The sequence below is a fragment of the Scyliorhinus torazame genome, chromosome 10, assembly GCF_047496885.1.
Source record: "Scyliorhinus torazame isolate Kashiwa2021f chromosome 10, sScyTor2.1, whole genome shotgun sequence".
NCBI lineage: Eukaryota > Metazoa > Chordata > Chondrichthyes > Carcharhiniformes > Scyliorhinidae > Scyliorhinus > Scyliorhinus torazame.
The window spans coordinates 161,092,690-161,110,140 of NC_092716.1; the positions used below are offsets into that span (position 1 = coordinate 161,092,690).

At 45.4% G+C, this 17,451-nt stretch overlaps 1 protein-coding gene across 2 annotated transcripts in view; it reads left to right on the forward strand.

Annotated features, from left to right (window-relative positions):
* LOC140431000 (N-acetyl-beta-glucosaminyl-glycoprotein 4-beta-N-acetylgalactosaminyltransferase 1-like) overlaps nucleotides 1-17,451 on the forward strand; it is a 1,349,192-nt gene that overhangs the window by 435,750 nt on the left and 895,991 nt on the right. The gene's annotated exons all lie outside the window — the stretch shown is intronic.

A 17,451-nucleotide genomic window follows, 5' to 3' on the forward strand; every position in this document is an offset into this window, starting at 1 on the left:
AGTCCCCAACCCACTTCCACCCCCAATTCATCCTCCCCATTTTCATCTGGCTTCGTCCAATGGTAGTCTTGCCCTATCCAGTAACTGTCCGTACATGTTCCCACAGTTTCCTCCCTCTTTACTGCCCACGTTTATTTGTTCCTCCAGTAGTGTCCCTCTTGGGGCCCTGGGGTATCTTGCCATCTCCTTGCGGAGAAAGTGTTTAATTTGGAGGTGCCTGAGTTCCTGTCCTGTTGGCAGGTCGAGACCCTCCATCAGTTCGGTGGGCGAAGACTCTGGATCATTTCACTGGACCCCTGGTGGGAGATTTTGTACCCCCCTTCCTGCGGATCAACTATACTTACCTGGTTGATGCGTCCCTGCACTCTGGGATTTCCCTATTTTCGGAAGCCGTCCAAAATGTTCTGTTGTTTTTGCACCCTGCCACTGCCAGCCTGGCACCTTGGCAGTGGCAAATGTGGTGTTGACAGGGTGTCTGGGTGACACTGCCAGTCTGGCAGGAGCACTACCAGTGTGCCAGGACAGCAATGCCAAGATGCCCTGTTGCCAGGTTGGCAGTGTCAGGGGTCGGGCCTGGAGGCCTTACCCAAAGGAGTGGGGTGGTGAAAGGTTGGGGGTTGGTGAGGAGGGGTGGTCCTGAAAGCTGGGAGTGGTGCCATGGCTGGAAGAAGTGTCAGGCATTGGGGCAGCCTTCCCAAATGGTGCCCAATGTGCGAGGAGCCTGTCCTGCACGCAAACCCAGCTCGCCAGTGCAGGAAGGCTGGCCAATGTGTGTCCTTGGTGGGGAGAAGCTCCCGAAGCCAAAAAATGGTAAGGTGACATTGTATGGTAAGGTGTTCTCAGTGCTGCAGCCCCCAGGAAACACCCATCAAATGTGTCCGAAACAACACTCTCACTTATTTTCATTACATCACGCCCCATATCTTATTTTGAGTGTTTACCAATACAAATATAAATCACTTAAAACTACCTGTGTTTTCCTAATGGTTATCCACTCCTCCTCCCAACTTTGTTAAAAAAAGAGGTGGCAATGTTCAAAGGAGTTAGGGTTTCCGTTTCCGATTTTCATGGTTTAACCTTCTATCCAAACCATACCCATCCGTTTTCGGGGTGAAATACACCCCAATCTTTCTCGTGCCCTCTAATAAATCTAAATGTCTATAGTGTCATGTGAGAGTACCTTTAAAAATTGGGTGTTTATAAATGGGTGTGCATATAAATATCTGTAGTGAGAGTACCTTTAAGAAATGGGTGTTTACTACTGTAGTGATGTCAGAGAGTGGGTGGAGCTGGGCTGCTTTTTACTTTTGTTTTAGGCTGTTTGCTGCAGGGTGTGTTTTAGTTTTGTTTTCAGTGTTGGAGCTGAAGCCAGACAGAGCAGGTGTACTGTTAATCTCTCTGCGATGAAACAACTTTCTCTTGATCATTTGGTGAATTCAGAATTATAAATGTTTTCAGTAGTGAATGTAAACCTGAGGTGCTTCTGTTAAAAGGTGTTTCTTCTGTCTTCTGGATGTTGTTTGTGAAGTTATGAAGGATTACTTAGTGTTGTATTCTTTGGGGGTTGTATTTGAATTAATGGTTGCTAAGATGTTAACTGTATGTTTTAAAAAGGTTAACTTGAGTTCATAGAATAAACATTGTTTTGCTTGAAAAAATACTTTTCCATTTCTGCTGTACCACACCTGTAGAGTGGGCCGTGTGCTCCCCATACCACAATCTAGTAAAAGTTGTGGGTCAGGTGAATTCCATGATACACTTTGGGGTTCTCTAAACCCTGGCCCAAAACAATAGTCTCTTTACTTATTAAGTATGTATATTTAGCTAAATACAGACCGTACCTATATTCATGTTATCGTCTCAGTTTGTTGACATTGGTGAGATTTGTTCAACGAATCAGTGACATTTTGGTATCCTTTTCCACGAAAACATAAAATATTCATGGGAGCAAACCCACCCAATGTTGCTGCCACTATGTGAAGGACACACTGATTGGTTTGAAATGAGTAGAACTGTTGAATTTCCCATGCTGAAAGAACAGAATTTTAAGAACTTGGCTGATTGCTAGTTAATATATTCTGGCTGACCGCCAGTGGCATTGTTTACAGGACCAGGAATGTAGGTTCTGATATTTGCTTCGATGCCACAGCACTCTAAATGTTACAGTTGCTTGAACATCACGGTGATAAATATTTACCTAATCTTTAACGAATGCTATAAATCCACCATGGAACAAATATTAGAATGCATATAACTGTGAATAAGAGGCACGGAGGCACAGTGGTTAACACTGCTGCCTCACGGCACCGAGGACCTGGGTTCGATCCCGGCCTCGGGTCACTGTCCGTGTGGAGTCTGCACATTCTCCCCGTGTCTGCGTGGGTCTCACCCCCACAACCCAACGATGTGCAGAGTAGGTGGATTGGCCGCGCTAAATTGCCCCTAAATTGGAATTTATTTTTTAAACTGTGAATAAGAGGACATTGGGAAAGGAGGACAAAAATGGTTGATAGCAATAATTATGGATATTATATCTGCAAAGTCTATTGTTCACTTTCAGAAAATTGATATAATAATTTTATTTTGTGTTAGTCATATTTTAGTTCCACAGGAGCAGCATGAAAACATACATCACTGTCTCACAAATAACCCAGCCATCGCCACAAAAAAAAAATCACCCTGTCTGGCCCCATTAATCTTGTTCTTCATGATTATCGTGAAATTTGAGCTGACATATCATCTCGAAATCATAGTTCTACATCAACAAGGCAAAACCCATGGGCAGATTTGTTTTTGCCACCTTAGTTTATTTTTTAAACATTGCAACCATTTTCGGGTACCGTACCTGGTTGTCGGATTAGCATGCCGTCTGGTTACCCCTTAACTGAGCAAACCAATTCAGAGCCAGTGTCCGAGCTTCTCAACCTATCAGAGGTGGCGGAGAGGCGGCATAATGATGTGGCCATTTTGCCAGAGGAAGGATTTCTGCTGAAAAGGACCTTGCCGTGTTTCTGAGAAGCTTAACCCGACTCGGGCCATACTTTCCCATCCTCATTTGTGGCAGGGGTTTTCTGGTGCCGTTAAAAAAAGGAACGGAATTTTGGCTGGAATCCCAAATTTTCCATTCTCACTCGCAACGGGTCCTGCCACGGATGAGGTCGTAGAATTCCGCCCGAGATATTTTAGGTTAACACCCAGAGGAATTGTGAAGAGGTCAGGGAGAGCCGGCCTCTGGGTTTCCCCTCTTCCTGGGAAGTCCACTTGAGGGAGTTGAGGGACTGCCGTAATATGAGCTCTCAAAAGGGCAGGGGAAAGAGGACAGTTTCGTCAGTCAGGCAGGCGTGGATGAAAGTAGCTGAGAAAGTGGTTAGCAGCAGTGTGACCCCTCTAACCTGGAGACCATGTACTAAGAGGATCAAGCACATGAGGAGAGCATAGCAGGTGAGTGGTGGCACTCTGACCTGCGCAGAAATCTCCAGCACAGCATGCCACTCACTCCTCTCTCTGCAGGCACTTCACTGGCACAACTAAACATCCAACATCCACATTGATGCTCACCCTATGCACTCTCCCATCTATGCCTCCCCTTCCCCTGAGTTACCATACCAAATGTTGCTCTTCATTCCTCTCAAATACCAACCATTGCGAACGCGGCACTTCCCTGATTTCTCGCCTTGCAGGAGAAGAGATCACATAGTTAAGAGTTATAGGATCATGGAAGGTGAGGGGGTATGGATACCTTGTCAGTTATTGGCAATGCATGCCCACCTGATCCACTGGTAAGGAGGTCATGCGCCATAAGGATGCCAGTGGCAGAAGTAACATGCCTTGAGGATCCGACCCTCCTGAGGCACTGGTGTTTGCAGATGTCAGAATGATTGCCCTCCTTCCACTTGTATCTCACTGCCCATCCCTTCTGTCCTGAGGAGTGGAATGTGGTTTTGAAGAAGATGCTGCCATTGAGGGCCCCCTGCAAGCGATCATCAGCAGAGGTGGACAGTGGTGCTGCATAAGCTGCTTTCTTGCTGCTCTGACAGCTGGCAGCGGGGCAGTGCAGCTGAGGGTGGGTCAAGTACTCATCAGGTGAAGTATCTTCAGGCAGTTGACAATCATGTGTCACACCGCGATAGCACTCTCTGACAGAAGGAGCACTTTGCAAAGCAGTCTTGCAGCCTGGGCAATCATAGCTTATGAGTTTCGCTGAGGAAATACTTCCCATTCTGCTTTTGTCTTCTCCTAAGTTTGGAGACACAGTGGGGAATTCTCCACCAACCTGGGAAAGATGGAACGGGCCGAAACAAATCACGATACTGGTCCATCAGCACTTTTTCCCCCAATTCGCCCCCCCTCCTATACTTTTCCTATGATTCTCACAATGCATCTCCCTCTCAAACATGCATAATTCTTCTATAATAGCTGGCAATGGCAGCCAAGTTCCATATGAAATAATCTACTTTAAATGAGAAGCCAAGCTTTAGCTTCTATACAAAGTTGTGCGAAGAGCACTAAGGGGTCAGGTTGGATTCGTGTGAGGTGGGGTGCCGTTTGAAGTTATTTTTTAAAAGGAATAAAGTATGTTTCAGAATTATGTTTTCAGAATTTACTTTTCAGTGTCCTTGTTGTTATAAATGCATTTACAGACCTGACTGTAGGGGAAATTGGCAGCCCCCCCCTTGATTTTATTTGATTGCTTTATCTACCTTGCTAGTTGCTTTTGGGTTGATTGCTGTTCCTTGATCGTGGATTTTGTCCCAGTTTATTAATGCTTCTGGCAATTACTGATATTTAGTTAACAGTGATTTTGTTTTAGCTTTTTGATGACTGTGACAGTGATTCAATCAGGCATGGCATCAGTATGCTCTTTGCATGTTTGGAAATGCTTGGGAATGTGGCAAAGCGTGCTATGTAGGAACCTAGAGGCAGGTTAGGAGATTGTTTAAAATGGAAACTCCACACCTGTTAAATTGATGCTGAGCTAATGATATTGTAATTCATTGCCTGCTAGACTGACAGTTACCTTGCAATTAGAAATGACATGAGTCATGGCTTAAGGACATTTGACAGACTCATGCGCTCATAGAGTCTTACAACACAGATGAGGGCCATTCAGCCCATTGTGCCTTTTGGGGTTTTGTGAAAGAGCTGTCCAATTTAATTCCACATCTCTGGCGGGATTCTCTGAGCCCGCGCCGGTGCGGTTGCAGCGGTGCCGTTCGGGGGCCGTGAAAGCGGCCCCACCCGGCGATTCTTCGCGCTCGACGAGCCGAGTGCCCGCCGAGTCCCACTGGCATCGTTTGCGTATGGTCCTTCCCGGCGAGACCTCGGCATTCTAGCTGCGGGGGCCGTCCTGGGGGGTGGGGGCCTCCACGATGGCCAGGCCCGCGATCGGGGGCAACCGATTATCGGGCACGCTCATTCCGGGGGGGGGCCTATGTTCCTTCCCGCGGGGCCCCTGTAGCGCTCTGCCATATTGCCCGGGGGCTGGTGCGGAGCCGGCCGTGGCGCACGCATGCGCGGACTCGCGTCGGCCGTGTAGAGCCGGCTATCGGCGCTGGAGCAGTGCACAGCACTCCGGCGCCGATCTAGCCCCCGAGGAAGGGGTGAATGACTGGGCCTGAAGGCCAGTTGACGCTGGCGTCGCTCGCGCCGGTTTTGACGCTGGCGTCAACACTTCTCCAAAATCCCGGCCCTCATCCTTCTCCGTGTAACTCTGCAAGTCCGCTCTCCTCAAGTACCTGTCCAGTTGGTTTTTTTTAGAAACACCAATGGAATCTGGTTGTGATCCCAAAAATGTGTTTAAAAAATGACTTGAAAAGGAAAGGTTTGCATTTTCAGACCACAGGATGGCCCACAGTGCTTTGCAACTAATGAAATACTTTTGAAGTGTAGTTACTGTTGTAATGTTGGAAAAATGACAATGAATTTGTATACAAGCTCTTACAAACAGCAATGTGATAATGATCAAATAGTGAGGGAAGTATTGACTACTATACTGGTCATAACACTTATTACGATCCCAGATCAGACCCCAACAGTGGCTGGAATGCTGGACCGAAACCCCAATATTTTATTTTTAATTCTGTAAGACTGTGAGGAAAGGGTACTTCGCTCCATGATTCATTTGTGCAAAATAATAGGTATTTTAAAACAATATTTTATTACTAACACATTATTAAAATCTTTAACATCACATCAGAAAATATCTTACAATTCCCCCTCAAACAACACTACTCAATACAGTGAATACAATACCCTTAATTACTATCTGGGCTGTTTAGCACACTGGGCTAAATTGCTGGCTTTGAAAGCAGACCAAGGCAGGCCAGCAGCACAGTTCGATTCCCGTAAAAGCCTCCCCGAACAGGTGCCAGAATGTGGTGACGAGGGGCTTTTCACAGTAACTTCATTTGAAGCCTATTTGTGACAATAAGCAATTTACATTACATTACTTAAACAACAAGAAAGTAAACCATCTTTCTCTCTCTCAATCCACCTTAAATATCAATAGCACAGAGGATACTTGTTTTATGGAGTTTTTCTTTGAGAAAGAGGTCTCTTGACACTGCTTTTTAGAACAGATCTGACTGGTCAGAATCCCTGCAGAAACTCTAGCTGAATATCTTCAAAAGCTGTTTTCAATTAGTTTGTTTTAGTTCCCCCTTGTCCTCAGACAAGTCTGTATTGCTTTAATTACAGTTAATCTCTTTTAACTAACTTACAGTGAGAACAGAACTGTTTAACTGTGATCAGCCAGATCAGAACTAAACTGAAAATGCTTTCTCAAAATGCTTGATGCCTTAATTCCACCCAGCAATAACATCATCTCACCAAGCTGTAAACTAATCAACTCCCCAGGGAAGCCACTTAATCAAAACAGAATTGCATTAGTCCAAGCTTTTACAATTATTAATTGCACCTCAGGCTCCGAAAAGCTTTGTTGTCTTTCAAACCAAGATCCTTTTTAAAAAAATGACTTCAGCAGTCAAACCACTCCAACCCAGCTTTTAACCCTTACTTCGTCAAATACTTATAATTCAAGATATCTAAAACCCTACATTCATCACACACCTCTGCTCTTCAAAATACTGCTGTGGGATCTCTGAGAGGACAGAAAGGTTAGGATTTCCAACACAGCACCACTCCCTTTGTACTGCACCGGTGTGCTAGCTTTGATATTTGTTCTCAAAGCCTGGAGAAGGACTTAAACCCACAACGATCTGAAATGGAGCCAAGAGTGGTATGAGCTGAGCTACAGCACACACCGAGACAGAATTCCATCTGAGGTCTGAGGCTTTGACCAGTGATATGTAAATATTTAGGCTTATTTTTGTTTGTATTCAGTGCCCTTATGCCAAACATCTCATATACTTTCATAGATAAAATCAAATATAGAATCACTACAGTGTCGAAGGAGGCCATTCGGCCTATCGAGTCAGCACCAACACTCTGAAAGAGCACCCTACCTAGGTCCACTCCCCCGCCCCATCACTGTAACCCAGTAACCCCACCAAACCTTTTGGACACTAAGGGCCAATCCACTTTACCTGCACATCTTTGGACTGTGGGGGGAAACTGGAACACGTGAAGGAAACCCACGCAGGCACAAGGAAAAGTGCAAACTCCAAACAGATAGTCACCCGAGGTCAGAATTGAACCTGGGTCCCTGGTGCTGTGAAGCAGCAGTGCCAACCACTACTTTATCAGCTTTTCCAGCCAGCTTCAGGATTTGTGAACCTGCACCCTTCAAAATTGGTATCATTTAGATTGTATTTCCTTTCTTAAGCTGTTTCTCCCAAAGTGCATCACTTTATATTTAGCTATATTAAATTGCACCAGTCTATGCCCTCCTCATATTTGTTATTATTCATAGATTCATAGAATTTACAGTGCAGAAGGAGGCCATTCGGCTCATCAAGTCTGCACCGGCTCTTGGAAAGAGCACCCTACCCAAGGTCAACACCCCCACCCTATCCCCATAACCCCACCCAACACTAAGGGCAATTTTGGACACTAAGGGCAATTTATCATGGCCAATCCACCTAACCTGCACATCTTTGGACTGTGGGAGGAAACCGGAGCACCCGGAGGAAACCCACACACACACGGGGAGGATGTGCAGACTCCGCACAGACAGTGACCCAAGCTGGAATCGAACCTGGGACCCTGGAGCTGTGAAGCAATTGTGCTATCCACAAGGCTACCGTGCTGCCCACGTAATTATGATGCTCACTAATTACTATGTTCATAGAATAGAATCATAGAATTTACAGTGCAGAAGGAGGCTATTCAGCCCATCGAATCTTCACCGACCCTCACAAAGAGCACCCTACTCAAGCCCACGTATCTACCCTATCCCCGTAACCCATTAACCCCCACTTAATCTTTTTTGGACACTAAGGGCAATTTAGCATGGTCAATTCACCTAACTCGCACATCCTTGGACTGTGGGAGGAAACCGGAGCACCCGGAGGAAATCCACGCAAACTTTGTGTCACCAGTAAACTTTGAAAGTGCACTCTCTATACCCAAGTCCAGATCATTGATATTTAAAAAGAAAAGCAATCGTTCGTAATGCAGATTCTGTTTGAATCTACTGCATACTTCTTTCCAGTCAGGCAAGCATTCAGTTGCCACTACTCTCTGCTTCCTGAGCCTTGGCTAGATACATATCCAAGTTACCACTGTTCCTTTAACACCTTGGGCGCGATTCTCCGTTCCCGCGCCGGTTCGGAGAATCGCCTGGGTCGCCAAATTTTCCCATGACGCCGGTCCGACGCCCTCCCGCGATTCACGAAAGCGGCCAAATCGGCACAATTGCGTTTTGCGCGGTATAGTGAATCGCCAAAGACTGCCAAAATGTCGATTCACCGGTACCCCCGCGATTCTCTGGCCCGGATGGGCCGAGCGGCCGGCCCAAAACGGCGGGTTCCCCCCGGTGCCGTCCACACCTGGTCGCTGCCGACGGGAACAGCGCGGGAACGCTGGGGGGGCGGCCTGCGGGGGGGGGGCGAGGGGGATCCTGCACCGGGGGGGCCTCAAATGGGGTCTGGCCCGCGATCCGTGCCCACCGATCGTCGGGCCGGTCTCTCTGAAGGAGGATCTACTTTCTTAGACCATAAGACATAGGAGCGGAAGTAACGCCAATCGGCCCATCGAGTCCACTCCACCATTCAATCATGGCTGATTTCAACTCCATTTACCCACTCTCTCTCCATAGCCCTTAATTCCTCGGGAAATCAAGAATTTATCAACTTCTGTCTTAAAGACACTCAACGCACCGGCCTCCACCGCCCTCTGTGGCAATGAATTCCATAGACCCACCACTCTCTGGCTGAAGAAATTTCTCCTCATCTCTGTACTAAAGTGACTCCCTTTTATTCTAAGGCTGTGCCCCCGGGTCCTAATCTCCCCTGCTAATGGAAACAACTTCCCTACGTCCACCCTATCTAAGCCATTCATTATCTTGTAAGTTTCTATTAGATCTCCCCTCAAGATCTCCCCTCAACCTCCTGAACTCCAATGAATATAATCCCAGGATCCTCAGACTTTCATCGTATGTTAGGCCTACCATTTCTGGGATCATCCGTGTGAATCTCCGCTGGACCCGCTCCAGTGCCAGTATGTCCTTCCTGAGGTGTGAGGCCCAAAATTGCTCACAGTATTCTAAATGGGGCCTAATTAATGCTTTATAAAGCTTCAGAAGTACATCCCTGCTTTTATATTCCAAGCCTCTTGAGATAAATGACAACATTGCATTTGCTTTCTTAATTACGGACTCAACCTGCAAGTTTACCTTTAGAGAAACCTGGACTAGGACTCCCAAGTCCCTTTGCACTTCAGCATTATGAATTTTGTCACCGTTTAGAAAATAGTCTATGCCTCTATTCTTTTTTCCAAAGTGCAAGACCTCGCACTTGCCCACGTTGAATTTCATTAGCCATTTCTTGGACCACTCTCCTAAACTGTCTAAATCTTTCTGCAGCCTCCCCACCTCCTCCATACTACCTGCCCCTCCACCTATCTTTGTATCATCGGCAAACTTAGCCAGAATGCCCCCAGTCCCGTCATCTAGATCGTTAATATATAAAGAGAACAGCTGTGGTCCCAACACTGAACCCTGCGGGACACCACTTGTCCCTGGTTGCCATTCTGAAAAAGAACCTTTTATCCCAACTCTCTGCCTTCTGCCTGACAGCCAATCGTCAATCCATGTTAGTACCTTGCCTTGAATACCATGGGCCCTTATTTTACTCAGCAGTCTCCCGTGAGGCACCTTATCAAAGGCCTTTTGGAAGTCAAGATAGATAACATCCATTGGCTCTCCTTGGTCTAACCTATTTGTTATCTCTTCAAAGAACTCTAACAGGTTTGTCAGGCGCAACCTCCCCTTACTAAATCCATGCTGACTTGTCCTAATCCGACCCTGCACTTCCAAGAATTTAGAAATCTCATCCTTAACAATGGATTCTAGAATCTTGCCAACAACCGAGGTTAGGCTAATTGGCCTATTCCGCAGCCCCGCAAGATCCGTCAGACATCTTCTTGCGGGGCGGACTCGGGGAGGATGGCAACCCGCGCATGTGCGGGTGATGCCAGTTAGGCGGCGCCGGCCGCGTCATGTATGCGGCGCCGCCTTTACGCAGCGCCAAGGCCTGGCGCGCATAAATGACGCAGCGCCGCTCCTAGCCCATTATCGGGCCCTGAATCGGCCGGGATAGGGGCCGTTTCGCGCCGTCGTGAACGCCGTCGAGGTTCACGACGGCGCGAACACTCTGCCTCCATTTCGGAGAATCCCGCCCCATATGTTTGTATTTTCCAAAGAAGTCTATTATGTGCTGCTTTATCAAACGCTTTTTATAATTCATCAATTCCATTACCTTCATCAATCCTCTCTGTTACTTCAATGAAGAACTCAATCAGGTGAATCAAACGCAGATCACCTTTAACAAACCCATGCTGACTGCCCTTTTTTACCAAGGGAGAATTCATTTTGTCCTTGATAATAGTTTCCCCACCACTGATATTAGCCTGAAATTACCAGTTTTAATCCACTCACCTTTTATGAACAGGAGTGAAACATTTGCAATGTTCCAGTTCTTTGACACCGCTCCCATATCCAAGGAGGCTTGAATGATTGCAATCAAAGATTCTACTTTCCTCACCCTAACTTCCCTCAGCAATCTAGGATGCATCCCATTTGGACTGGGTGACTTTTTAACTTTGAGTGATGCTAATGTGTCTAGCCCCTCATTTTTATTTATTTTTGTTCTACCCATTGTCTCTACACCCTCCTCCTTCACTGTGTTATTAACTTCATTCTTTTATTTTTTTGAAGACTGATACAAAATTCCACTTCAGTACTTCCATCAGTCTCTGCCTCCACAAGAAGATTTCCTTTTTTGTCCCTAATTAAGACCACCATTTGGAACTATCATTTTTCACTGTTCAGATTTTAAGTCCTCTTTATGGTACCTGTTGACCTTTTCCCTTATTCTCGCTTTCCTTTTTCAATTGCCCCCTACTCTCTCTGTATTTTGCCTGGTTTTCGACTGTACATTTCAATGGACATTTGGCATACCCCTCCCTTATCTATTTTATTTGACCTCTATTTCCTTTGTCATCTTGGGTGCTCGAGCTTTGGCTGCCCATTTTTCCTCCTTGAGGCATTATGCTTGGTTTGTATCTAAATTACCTCTTTTTAGTGGCCTGCCATTACTTACTGTTTTCCTAACCCTTATTTTCAAGTCACCTGTGCTCAATCCCCTTTCACATCACTGGCAACGTCTCTCTTCCAGCTGGTCAGTTTCCCCTTTGATTTTTGTCGTTCCCTTTCTTTAAACTAATTAAATAATGGTTATTATTAACCAAAGAATTCTTCCACTTAACATACACTGCTTGCCCTGCTTAATTTTGCAGAACTAAATCCAGAACTGCTTCCTCCCTCATTGAGCTCAAAATGTCCTGATTAAGAATGATCTTCAATACACATTATAGGAATTCTTCTCTATCCTTTGCGTTTACTCTTTTTTCCTGAGTCTGCATTGGAAAGTTCTACTATTAGTACTCTATCACATTTATTTGAAACTTGCCTAAATTTTTCTCCACTATCCTATTCCCATTATTGTTAACAGAGGATTACATTAAATATACAGCATAGAACAGGCCAATTGAGCTCAGCCAGTCCATGTCAGCATTTATCTTCCGCTTGGTTCTCCTCACATCTTTCCTCATTTAAAATTATCATCTTAATCCTCTATTCTCCTGTCCCTCATATGTTTGTTCAGCTTCCCCATAAGATAATCTATAATATTAATTTCAACCACTCACTGTGGTAGCAAGTTCCCGCCACTCTTCGGGTAAAAATGTTTCTTCTGAATTCCCATATTAGATTTCTTGGTGGCTATCTTAGATTGATGGTCTCTAGCTATCCCCTTCCCAGAAGAGGAAACATCCTCTCTGTATCCACTCTTTTAAAACCTTTCATAATTTTAAACACCTCGGTTAGGGCACACCTCAGCCTTCTTTTATTAAGGGAAAAGGGACCCAGCCTGTCAATCCTTTCCTGCTATATATACCCACGCATTTCTAGTATCTCCCTTGTACATCTTCTCTGCCCCTTCTCCAATGCCTCCATATCCTTTTGATAATATGATGACCAGAATTTAGCATGGTCTAACTCATGTTCAGTATAGGTTTGGCATCACCTTTCTACTGTTCAACTCGATAGCTCTAGAAATAAAACCCAAGTGCTTGGTTTTCTTTTTTTTTAATAGCCTCGCTAACCTGAGACACACATTTTAGTGATTGGTATGTTAGCACTTTTAGAACCCTTTGTTCCTCTACTATACCTAGGCTTGCAATTCCATATAAGGAGCCTCCCTCTTCTGTCTGTCAAAATGACCTCACATTTATCTGCATTGAACTTCATCCAGCAATGTAACAGCAAAAAGGGGACATCTCCAAATGTTTGCATTCAAGCATGTATATATACCTTTACAGTGTAACATTTCTGACCAAGAGTGAGCATAGGAACCAGGCTATAAGTTGTCTGGGAAGGGATGAAGTTGGTGTTTTGCCTCCCGATCTCTCACCTGTCTATTAAGGCTATTTGGCTTCTAACACCACTTGATGGCAGCATGGCTGAGACTAGAAATTCACCATGCAATGCTCACGGGAACAACCTTTTATTATTCAACTGATTATCTTGGAATCAGAGAATGATGAAGCACAGCAGGAAGTTGTTTGACCCATTGAGTCAGTAATCACTCATTGATAAAGCTTGCCTAATAGTCCCAATCCCTGCTTTTTCCTAGCAGTGCTGTAAATTTTATCTTCAAATATTTATTCAATTCCCTTTTGAAAGTTACTACTACTTCCACCACCCTTTTGGGCAGTACTTTCTAATATGTAACTCGCTGCCGAAGAATTATCTCCAGTATTTGGCCTAAGTGGCCAGTCTTCAACTGGTAATCGATAACTGAGCCTTATCTTCAAATGACTGCCATCCCTGCTGAAATGAGTTGGCTCAGCATGGACTGTGGCAAAAACCTGCTATCTTCTGCTCAGTTATCCACTGTCTTTGCTTCCTGGAGACTAACATAGCCTCTTTAATGAAGCTCTTTCTTACTCACCCTTGTGAAAATCTAATGACATCTTTCCAGGCAATTATTGCTGCCAGATACTGATTTTGTGGTACAGTCAATACAGGAAAAAGTTGTGCCAAAATCTCACTTCTATGCAACTGTTGTGACATTGATCTTCCCTTTTGAAGTAAGTGCACTCCTAAGACAGCGTTATTAACACTTCAGGCTTGATCTGGATTTTTTCAGGAATTGATGATTAACCTCCAGGGCACTGCAGGAGAAAATGTTTCTTTTTTCATTTCTTTGAACAGCTTTAAAAACATTGAGAATGTGGGAAAATAGGTTGTTTTGACTGATAGTAAGAACCATCACAGACAGCTTTCTGACCGGCGAGGGAAGGCTATGGATTGTCAGGATGCCTATGTTGACTGAACGGTGGGAGTGTGGGACCAGGGAAGATGAATGCAGGAGGTCATATGATGAGAGCCTCGGGAACCAAAGTTGGCAACCCATCCTAAGAACGTACTTACCCTGCACAAGTAGCATTGAGGTGAAGTAGCTTTAGTGGCAGCTGGTGACTAGTGGTGTTGCCTCAGGGGTCTGTGCTGGGACCACAACTTTTCGCAATATACATAAATGATCTGGAAGAAGGTACTGAAGGCACCGTTGCTAAGTTTGCAGATGATACAAAGATCTGTAGAGGGACAGGTAGTATTGAGGAAGCGAGGGGGCTGCAGAAGGATTTGGACAAGCTAGGAGAGTGGGCAAAGAAGTGGCAAATGGAATACAATGTGGGAAAGTGTGAGGTTATGCACTTTGGAAGGAGGAATTTAGGCACAGACTATTTTCTAAATAGGGAAGTGCTTAGGAAATCAGAAGCATAAAGGGACTTGGGAATCCTTGTTCATGATTCTCTTAAGGTTAATGTACAGGTTCAGTCGGCAGTTAAGAAGGCAAATGCAATGTTAGCGTTCATGTCAAGAGGGCTAGAATACAAGACCAGGGATGTACTTCTGAGGCTGTATAAGGCTCTGGTCAGACCCCATTTGGAATTTTGTGAGCAGTTTTGGACCCCGTATATAAGGAAGGATGTGTTAGCCTTGGACAGGATCCAGAGGAGGTTCACAAGAATGATCCGCCTGGAATGAAGAATTTGTCATATGAGGAAAGGTTGAGGACTCTGGTTCTGGTACTCGTTGAAGTTTAGAAGGATGAGGGGGGATCTTATTGAAAAACAGGATACTGCGAGGCCTGGATAGAGTGGACGTGGAGAGGATGTTTCCACTTGCAGGAAAAACTAGAACCAGAGGACACCATCTCAGACTAAAGGCATGATCCTTTAAAACTGAGATGAGAAGGAATTTCTTCAGCCAGAGGGTGGTGAATCTGTGGAACTCTTTGCCAAAGAAGGCTGTGGAGGCCAAATCACTGAGTGTCTTTAAAACAGAGATAGATAGGTTCTTGATTAATAAGGGGATCAGGGGTTATGGGGAGAAGGCAGGAGAATGGGGATGAGAAAATATTAGCCATGATTGAATGGCAGAGCAGACTCGATGGGCCGAATGGCCTAATTCTGCTCCTATGTCTTATGGTCTAATAACTTCGCCGCATGCTGTGGGTATTAAAGGAAGAATTCCCTTCTTTGCCATGCCTGGGGGAATCAGTGTTCCCCAGGAGCTGTGAAGAGGTAAGTGTTAAGAACCCTGCTGACGTTCAATGAGAGGGTATCCCAAAACCCAGAAGGATAATTTGGATCACCGGTTCTTGGTGGCGTATATTTTCAATTTGGCATAATGTAAGGAAAGATATATAAACCAGTGAGAAACAGTCCAGTATTGTTTTAATCAATTAATAAAGCATATTTATTAATTTAAAAGAAATACACAACAAGAAAGACTATGATATGCTGCAACATTACACTTAACTACAGTAATGGCTATACGCGCACACTGTCACATGAAGTTGACCCCTGTTCCTGGCTACCTACAGTCCTGAACTCTGAGAAATGCCCCTTCCCCAAACAACATCCAATATGATATAACTCTATAAGCTAAATCCAGCATGTAGTTACCATCCTTAAGTTCTTTTTCAGTATGGGTCAACCTTTCTTCAATTCAGCATAGCGTTTTCTCTTTGAGAGTTTTAAAACAGCAACTTTCAACAGCAACTTGTATTTGGGAGAGATTGATTTTTCCAGCTGGGTGTGGCAATGGTGGTAGCTGCCCCTCTTCCACTGTATTCAGTTATCCTGCTTTGGATATATTGTTTCCCTCCATTGATGTTACCCTATTTAGATAAATCAACTATTACCCTATTCAAGATAACTCAACTATCTCATTAGACGTTCTTTTAAGACCCAAGGATGAAGTTCACCAGGACCAGGGCTTTTGTCAGCCCACACCTCCGACAATTTACTCAGTACCACTTCTCTGGTGACTGTAATTTTCCTGAGGTCCTCCCTCCCTTCCATTTCCTGATTTGAAACAGCTTATGTATCCTCTATTGTGAAGACTGATGCAAAATACCTGTTCAATTCATCTGCCATCTCCTTGTTTTCCATTATTAATTCCCCAGACTCACTTTCTTTCGGACTAATGCTCACTTTGTTAATTCTTTTATTTGAAAAATATTTTTTAAAGCTTTTTGTTTAATATTTCTGGCTCGCTTTCTCTCATGCTCTAATCTTTCTCCCCTTATCAATCATTTAGACATCCTTTTTTGTTCCTTCTATGCTATCCAATCTATTGACCTGGTGTCACTTTTCTTTGCACAGTTATATGCTTTTTCTTTAAGTTTGATATTATCTTTAACATTTCTGGTGAACCACGGATGGTGGTTCTGTCCGTTAGACTTTTTCTTACTCGACATACTAATGGAAACATACATACACCAGCATCAAAATAGATAGGTTAATATCAACATTAACATTTTGTAATTCCAGACAATTTTAGTTACTTGTACAGCCATTACTTGTGTGACTGGTGTTATGACCTCCTCAGGCACCAAGCGCTATGTTGTATCCAGTTCCCCTCCTACAACATGGAATATGAACTATCCCAGTAATTGAGGGGGCAGAACCTCCCCTCTGACTGGGAGGAGCATAACAGTATATAAACCCTGGCCTGGTGGAGGTATGGGAGGGTAACCCTTCGGGGTGAGGTGTTCTAGTATTTGTGTTATTGTGTATAGTGTAAATAAACCTCGTTCTTATCTAGCCTAACGTACGTTTCATGAAATCTCGTCCTTCGTCTGCTACAGCTGGTCACTACTCTGAGGGGGTGATTCTCCGCAACCGCGCCACGACTCCCCGGCGCCGGCGCGCGATTCTCCGAGGTGCGGAGAATCGGCACCATTTGCGCCGCCGCATTTGGCGCGGCGCCGCCCGCAGACCGCTGGAATCGGCTGTCCGCCAATTCTCCGGCCCGGATGGGCCGAGCGGCCGCACCGATACAACAGAGTCCTGCCGACGCCGTTCACCCCTGGTCGCTGCCGGCGGGAACTCTGCGGGAATGGTCGGGGGGTGGCCTGTGGGGGGGGGGGGGGGCTCCTTCACCCGTGGGGGGGCCTTCGATGGGGTCTGGCCCACGATCGGGGCCCACCGATCGGCGGGCCGGCCTCTTCCCCCCCCCCCCCCCCCCCGGGCCTACTTTCTGGCGCGGCCGGCCCCTGAAATGAAAATGAAGTGAAAATCGCTTATTGTCACGAGTAGGCTTCAATGAAGTTATTGTGAAAAGCCCCTAGTCGCCACATTCCAGCGCCTGTTTGGGGAGGCTGGTACGGGAATTGAACCGTGCTGCTGGCCTGCCTTGGTCTGCTTTAAAAGCCAGCGATTTAGCCCAGTGTGCTAAACCAGCCCCTGAACGCCAAC